The sequence below is a fragment of the Heloderma suspectum genome, chromosome 5 (assembly GCF_057233095.1).
Source record: "Heloderma suspectum isolate Gila_16-S chromosome 5, 16-S_ref, whole genome shotgun sequence".
Lineage (NCBI taxonomy): Eukaryota > Metazoa > Chordata > Lepidosauria > Squamata > Helodermatidae > Heloderma > Heloderma suspectum.
In genome coordinates, this window is record NC_139462.1 from 228,973,135 (window position 1) to 228,981,091 (window position 7,957).

Consider the following 7,957-nt stretch of genomic DNA (forward strand, 5'->3'; position numbering starts at 1 on the left):
TTGTTAGGTCCCTGCCTTCTTTGTCCTTTATCATGCCAGTCTTTGCACAAAACGTTCCCTTGAGATCTCCAATTGTCTTGACGAGATCTCTAGTCTTTCCCATTCTGTTGTTTTCCTCGATTTCTTTGCATTGTTCATTTAAGAAGGCCTTCTTGTCTCTCCTTGCTATTCTCTGGAACTCTGCATTCAGTTGGGTATATCTTCCCCTTTCTCCCTTGCTTTTTGCTTCCCTTCTTTCCTCAGCTACTTGTAAAGCTTCATCAGACAGCCACTTTGCTTTCTTGCATTTATTTTTCTTTGGGATGGATTGAGTTGCTGCCTCCTGAACAATGTTACGGACCTCCGTCCATAGTTCCTCAGGCACTCTGTCTATCAGGTCTAATCCCTGAAATCTATTCCTCACCTCCACTGTATATTCATCAGGGATATGATTGAGGTCATACCTGAACCGTTTAGTGGTTTTCCCGACGTTCTTCAATTTAAGCCGAAATTTTGCAACAAGAAGCTCATGATCTGAGCCACAGTCAGCTCCAGGTCTTGTTTTGACTGACTGTATAGAGCTTCTCCATCTTTGGGTGCAAAGGACATAATCAATCTGATTTCGATATTGACCATCTGGTGACGTCCATGTGTAGAGTCGCCTCTTGTGCTGTTGGAAAAGAGTGTTTGCTATGATCAGCATGTTCTCTTAGCAAAACTCTATTAGCCTTTGTCCTGCTTCATTTTGTACACCAAGGCCATGCTTGCCTGTTATCCCGGTGATTTCTGGACTTCCTACTTTAGCATTCCAATCCCCTATGATGAAGAGGACATCTTTGTTTGGTGTTAGTTCTAGAAGGTGTTGGAGGTCTTCATAGAACCGATCAACCTCAGCTTCTTCGGCATCAGTGGTTGGGGCATAGACTTGAATTACTGTGATGTTGAATGGTTTGCCTTGGATTCGTACTGAGATCATTCTGTTGTTTTTGAGATTGTACCCCAGTACTGCTTTTCCCACCCTTTTGTTGACTATGAGTGCTACTCCATTTCTTCTAAGGGATTCTTGCCCACAATAGTAGATATGATGGTCACCTGAATTAAATTCGCCCATGCCTGTCCATTTTAGTTTGCTGATTCCCAAGATGTCGATGTTCAATCTTGCCATCTCATGTTTGACCACCTCCAGCTTACCTTGATTCATTGATCTGACATTCCAGGTTCCTAAACAATATTGTTCTTTACAGCATCGGACTTTCTTTTCACCACCAGACACATCCACAGCTGAGTGTCCTTTCGGCTTTGGCCCAGCCGCTTCACTCTTTCTGGCGCTACTTGGAAACACCCTCTGCTCTTCCCAGTAGTATATTGGACACCTTCCGACCTGAGGGGCTCATCTTCCGGCGTCATCTCTTTTAGCCTTGTGATACAGTCCATGGGGTTTTCTTGGCAAGAATACTGGAGTGGGTTGCCATTTCCTTCTCCAGTGGACCACATTTTGTCAGAACTCTCCGCCATGACCTGTCCGTCTTGGGTGGCCCTGCATGGCATAGCTTATGGCTTCACTGAGTTACGCAAGCCCCTTCGCCACAACAAGGCAGTGATCCATGAAGAGGTCATGCAAGTACCAGCAAGTACAGTGAGACAAACCCAAATCTACAATAAATTAAATGAAACCATCACTACCAAATGCCCAAATAAAAAAGAGATACTGGTGTCTAGATGATCTCCCTTGTGGGGGAAGTTCACAATCATAGGTCAACCGCAGAAAAGGTCCCCTTCCCTGTACAGCCAGGGTGGGAAATATTTGGCCTTCTGTAACTCCCATCAGCCCTTGCCAGTTTAGCGAACAGTGAGGGTTCATGGGAGTTGCAGTCCAACAACATCTGGAGAACCACATGTTTCCCACGGTCCCACCCCTGCTCTACAGGCAAGGATAGCCAAAGGATAGTCTGCATTTTTTTTTTTTTGCAGGAGCGGGGGGCAGGCTTTCTCATCACTCAGCATTTGCTGTGCACCTCTTTGCATGGCCTGGTTTGTCCTTCCCAAGGGAAACCACCTTTCATGTAGTTTGCTACAGAATGCCTTACTCCATCTCAGATTTTATTTTTCTCCAGGCCAGTTGGCACCTGCCAGACCTTAATAGTTGAGGATGGGCAAAGTGATACCAATTAAACCGAGAGTTGCCTTGATTTCAGAACTGTTTCCAGCATTATCCTCTCCCTTATTCATAGTTTTTAGACATATGTTGGGAAATAGGTAGAAAATTACTGAAGATGCCATTTCTCTGGTTCCACTTCCCAGATACTATTTGCACAAGGGATTGGTGAATCAGTCAATTTCAGCCTCTCTCCATTTCTCATTTTTCCAGTCTTAAGTTTGCTTTGTACCCAACTTTGAGAATTTTTCCAGTCTTAAGATTGGATCATCCCAAAATTTAGAAAAATGCATTTTTGTACACTTCTGCCTAATACACAGATTTTTCACAAGTGATTTTCCTAATCTGATCCATTTCTTAATGTTGATTTCATGACTGTATGAATTTTTGCATGCACATTTCCCTAATATACGCTTTTTTATATAATGGTGAACTTTTCAAAATTCAGAAAAACATGAATTTTGAAGGATGACAGTTTTGGTTCACATATTGGTTTGAAATGGCTACTAGCCCTGATGGCTATAAGCTACCTTCAGTATCAGAGGAACTATGCCTATGCCAAGGAGGAAATGCTGCCGTCCCGAAGTGTGCCTCGCAGAGCCAAGCGGCAGAAAACTTTCTCATCCGCACTCGGGGAACAGGGACTGTCGCTGATGGCTCCACAGAGCACAAGATGGGACCCCTCCCCAGGCTTTCCTTAGAAACCTGGTTACTCATCATTGTCTTTTTGGCCCTTCTGGTGCTCTATGGGATCTGGCCATACAATTTCTTTAAGAAGCTGGGAATTCCTGGACCAAGGCCTTTGCCTTTCATTGGGACCTTTCTCGAATACCGGAAAGGGGTTCTGGATTTCGACCAGAGGTGTTATCAGAAGTATGGCAAAATCTGGGGAATTTTCGATGGCTGCCAGCCAGTGATGGCTATTCTGGATCCAACCATCATCAAAGCCATCCTGGCAAAAGAATTCTACACCCATTTCACCAACCGCAGGAACTTTGGTTTGAATGGACAGCTGGACTCATCCATAACAATAGCTGAGAATGAACAGTGGAAGAGGATTCGCACTGTTCTGTCTCCTGCCTTCACGAGTGGGAGATTGAAGGAGATGTTGCCAATCATCAACCATTATGGGGAAACGTTGGTGAAGAACATTCAAAAGAAAGTGGAAAATGAAGAACCCGTAGACATGAAAGGCATCTTTGGGGCCTATAGTATGGATGTGATAACCAGCACTTCCTTCAGCGTCAACGTAGACTCCATAAACAACCCCAATGATCCTTTCGTCATGCACGTCAAGAAGTTACTCAAGTTCAGCTTCTTAAATCCATTGCCACTCCTGCTTGTCATCTTTCCATTCCTCGTGCCATTGCTGGATAAACTAAAATTCACCCTGATGCCTAGCTCCTTCATAAACTTCTTCACTGATGTTGTCAAGGAAATCAAGAAGGACCGGCAAAAGAATAATCACACAAACTGGGTTGACTTTCTGCAGCTAATGGTGGACTCCCAAATTTCCAGTGACACCTCTGATGACCCAAATTCATATAAAGCTCTGACTGACAAAGAGATTTTGTCACAGGCCATTATCTTTGTTTTTGCTGGTTATGAGACCACCAGTTGTGCCCTCAGCTTCCTGTCTTACTGCCTGGCCACACACCCAGATGTTCAGCAGAGGCTGCAGGAGGAGATAGATGAGGCACTTCCCAATCAGGCTTCTCCCACCTATAATGCAGTTCTTCAGATGGAGTATCTTGACATGGTGGTGAATGAAACCCTCAGGCTCTACCCTCCAGGAGGATGGCTTGAAAGGATTTGCAAAAAAACTGTGGAGATTAATGGACTGACAATCCCAAAGGGAGTCATGACCATGATCCCTGCTTTTGTCCTGCACCGTGACCCGGAATATTGGCCAGAACCAGAAGAGTTCAGGCTCGAGAGGTTCCGTAAAGAGAACAAGGAAAGCGTCAACCCGTATGTCTTCCTGCCCTTTGGAGCAGGTCCCAGGAACTGCATTGGAATGCACTTTGCTCTCCTGGTCATGACAGTGGCTGTGGTGGACATGCTGCAGAAATTTTCCTTCCAAGTCTGCAGAGAGACGCTGATTCCCATGGAACTGGACACCAAGGGCTTCCTGCAACCCAAAAAGCCCATCCAGCTGAAGTTGGTCTCCAGAGCCATTGCTGGTCCTGAGGAATAAAGAAATTGGAAACAGAGGCTGCTGCTGCTTCCCTCCCTCCACACTATATCATATGGGACTGGCAGCTTGAGTGAACAGAACTGAAGACGGGAATGCTCCTGTGCTCATCCCATAGCACTATTGACTTCAGCAAACAGAAGTGAATGGAGGAAGTTGTAGCTTTGATCAGAAGAGCTTCACAGTTATCATTGGTCCTGGATGTGTCTTTAGTTATGACTGCCTGTTGAAAGTTGTTTTTAGGTATATGTTGTTTGTGTATATTGCCTGTGTGCTTTTATGTAAATGGCTTTTAAACTTTGTGTATAGTATTTTAATGTTTTAACTTTTGTAAACTGTGCAGAGAACTTTGGCTATGGGGCAGTATAGAAATGTAATAAATAATAAAAAATAAAAAAATAATACACCAGTTGCTGGGGAACATGGGCAGGAGGGTGTTGATGCACTCATGCCTTGCTTGTGGGTTTCCTGTGGACATCTGGTTGGCCACTGTGTGAACACAATGCTGGACTAGACGGACCCTTGGTCTGATCCAGCAGGGCTCTTCTTTTGTTCTTATAAAAGTGTGAAATTAGGTAAGTATGCATTAAAATGTGAATGGAAAGCATTTATTCCCTCTCCCTAGTTTGCGCTTCTTGCAGTCTTCCTCGCCTTCTTCATTAAGTTGATTCTCTCTCCTCTCTGAAGCCCCTCCTCAACAAAGACCTGGTGTAGACATCATTCACGACCTTGTGAGGAAATAATTCTCAAAGTTCTGGACAAACTGAACTTAAGTTTGTGAATTTTTCCAAAGTTCAATCTGAGTTGAACTTAAAATTGGGAAGATGAGAGAAAGCAAAATTGGCAGATTTGTCCATCCCTATTTCTGAATGCCCCTTTCCTGAAAAATGCAGTGCACAGATGTATAGTATACCAGGCCTACTACCCTTCTCCCTGATATGTTTCTTTTCTATGTGCAGGAAGTATACACACAAATGCACGCACACACACACACACACAATGTGACAAGGACATGTTTGGCTAGACTGAGCCTAAGTCATTCCTGGATCAACCCTAGCTTGATCTAGGGTTGCTCATCCTTGCTTATCCACTATGTCCCACTACACCAACCAATCCTGAGTGCTTACAGCCAACACTTGGTGCCTTCTCTGCCCCCAACCCTCTCCTGCCTATCGGCCTGGATGTCCCAGGTTTGGGAGGAAATGCTGCCCTGCCATAATGAACAGAAAATGATCATGTTTTATGAGAAAATGATGCCACTTTGTAACTAATACTTAATTATTATGCATCATCATCAGAGGTGCTGCAGGAAAGCTAAGAATGCTAACTTGGTGTTGGCTGGTAGGGAGGGGGATAAATTAGTTGAGTTTGCATATTGATGAGAACTTACCTAGTTTTGCACATTTGAATAGGGATGTGCAAGCTCAGAAATGTACAGACTTCGACCGCAAATTGCATCTGAGTCCATGTTCAGTTTGCAAGCTGTGAACTGGGTAAATCCTGATCTAAAGTGAACTGAAACAAATTTCTCATACATCCCTACCTTTGAACCACTTCTGCAAACCAGAACTGAATTACCTTTAGAAATTCACCCTTCTCCGAATTTTACAGTGGTGTTCTCTGATCATGCTTCTCTGAAACCATCAGGAGGTTTCATCCATCAGCCCTGTACTGTCAGTCATCATCAACCCATGTCCACCTTGAGCCACCTCCTGCCTCTGCCACCATCTCCTAAGGGTTGCATTACCAAAGTGCTTGTCTTGCAGCAATAGCATGTTAAACCCTCCGAGAACTACTTCCTTGACCAAGTCTTGGCAATTATAAGATTTGGGGTCTTACCTAATGGGATGGTTTTGCTGACATCCATTTTTGCCAACATTCCTGCAGCTCCCTAGAAAGCTCTTCCTTTGGGATCTCCCAAACACAGACGTGTCTTTAGAAATGTGGTTGATCCCTGCCAAACTCAGACCTTCCACAAGGAACTGTCTTTTCCCATGATGGCCTTTCCCACCCCTAGTTTGTATGAACTTCATTTTTGTCTTTTTAAATGAAGTTCTGGACTAAGTTCTCGTAACGCAGAATCCATATTAATATTATGATTATTCCACAGGGTGCATGCTCCAAGCTGGCACATCCCACGTTAACAAATAGAATAAACACAGAGGTGTTGTTGAATGAGTAGTCCCAGTCTGTGTGTGGCCACCTTGGTAAGACTTTCCACTGACTCTTGACATGGCGGGTTGAGTGTGGTTTCTTGAATAATGGGGTGTCGGTGGAGAGAAATGGTGATTAACTAATCATGGGTGTGTCTTTAAAGGGGATGGATATTTCAAAGGAGAACGAATGAATGAACGAACGAAAGAAAGAAAGAGCTGCTTGAAAATTAGGGCTGTACTAACATCCTATTGGGTGTTTAGGTTAGTGATAAGAAGTTCCAAAGAAAGATAAATGACGATTAAGTTCAGGCTGGTGTGCTTGCAGTGACACCCTCCCTGTTGGACTGTGATAGCCTGGCCACTGTTCTTCATGTTCTGGTAACATTCCGTTTAGACTACTACAATGCATTGAAGGTGGGACTGCCTTTGAAGATTGCTGGGAAACTTAAGTTGGTCCAGAATACAGCTGCAAGGATGCTGACTGGTGCCAGCCAGTTTTAAAACAACCTCCCTGGCTGCTGGTCCAGTTCCAATTGCAATTGCAAGTGCTGCTTTTAACCTTTCCAGTCCTGTATTGCTTGGGTTCCCTGCCCATCTAAAGCAGGGGTGCATGACCTTCTTGGCCCCGAGGGACACATGTGATGCTGGCTTGTGGTTTGGGGCTTGCACACATATTCACCAGTGATCCTGACAGCTCTTTCCTCACTACTAACAGCAGCAGGGGGAAAACAATCTGTATGAGGACCTCTGGGGGAGTGAAGAGCCTTCCCCGGGGGAGGGGGGATTCAGCATCTGCAGGCTGTGCACCTCTGAATAGTTGTGCACCCCATGCTCAACTATTATGATCATCTACTGAAGCTCTTATCCAGGTGCCGGGGCCGCCCGCAGCTGGACCTCCGTCCGCCGTAGCAGCCACCATTTGCATCCCTGCAGTAGCTGTGATAGGCTACATATATATTTATGTAGCCTATCATGGCGAAAGGCAGGGACGCAAATGGTGGCTGGCGTAGCGGCCACCATTTGCGGCCACAGCCGGTAGTGGCTGCCATTTGTGGCCACAGCCAGGCAGCGGCCGGAAGACCACCCAGAGCAGCCACCGGAGCTGCTGCTGGAGCCACCAGAGCTCCCACTGCCACTAGGTAGGCTCTGTCCTGGGGGGATTCCGCGGGGTGGGATTGCCCTGTTCCACCACAGACTCTGGGAGGCCGGATTCTAAAGAATCTGGCCTCACTGGAGTCTGTGGAGGAATTTTCCAATATCCCTACAATTCACAGACCTTCCAAACAGTGTTCGACAGCAAATGCATACATTTGAAAAGTGTGTGTGAAAAAATGCATACTTTTGAAAAACTCACACAAATATGCTTTAACCAATGGGAGAAGAATGCACACATTTCAAAGACGAGCACAAGCGATGTGTACATTTGGAAAAATATGCACGATAATGTGCATGGATTTTCATGTGAAAAGAAAA

General features: G+C 45.1%; 1 pseudogene; it reads left to right on the plus strand.

Moving 5' to 3' along the window:
- The first annotated feature begins 2,807 nt into the window (after positions 1 to 2,807).
- On the plus strand, positions 2,808 to 4,331 carry LOC146345255 (cytochrome P450 3A24 pseudogene; annotated as a pseudogene).
- The last annotated feature ends 3,626 nt before the right edge of the window (positions 4,332 to 7,957 follow it).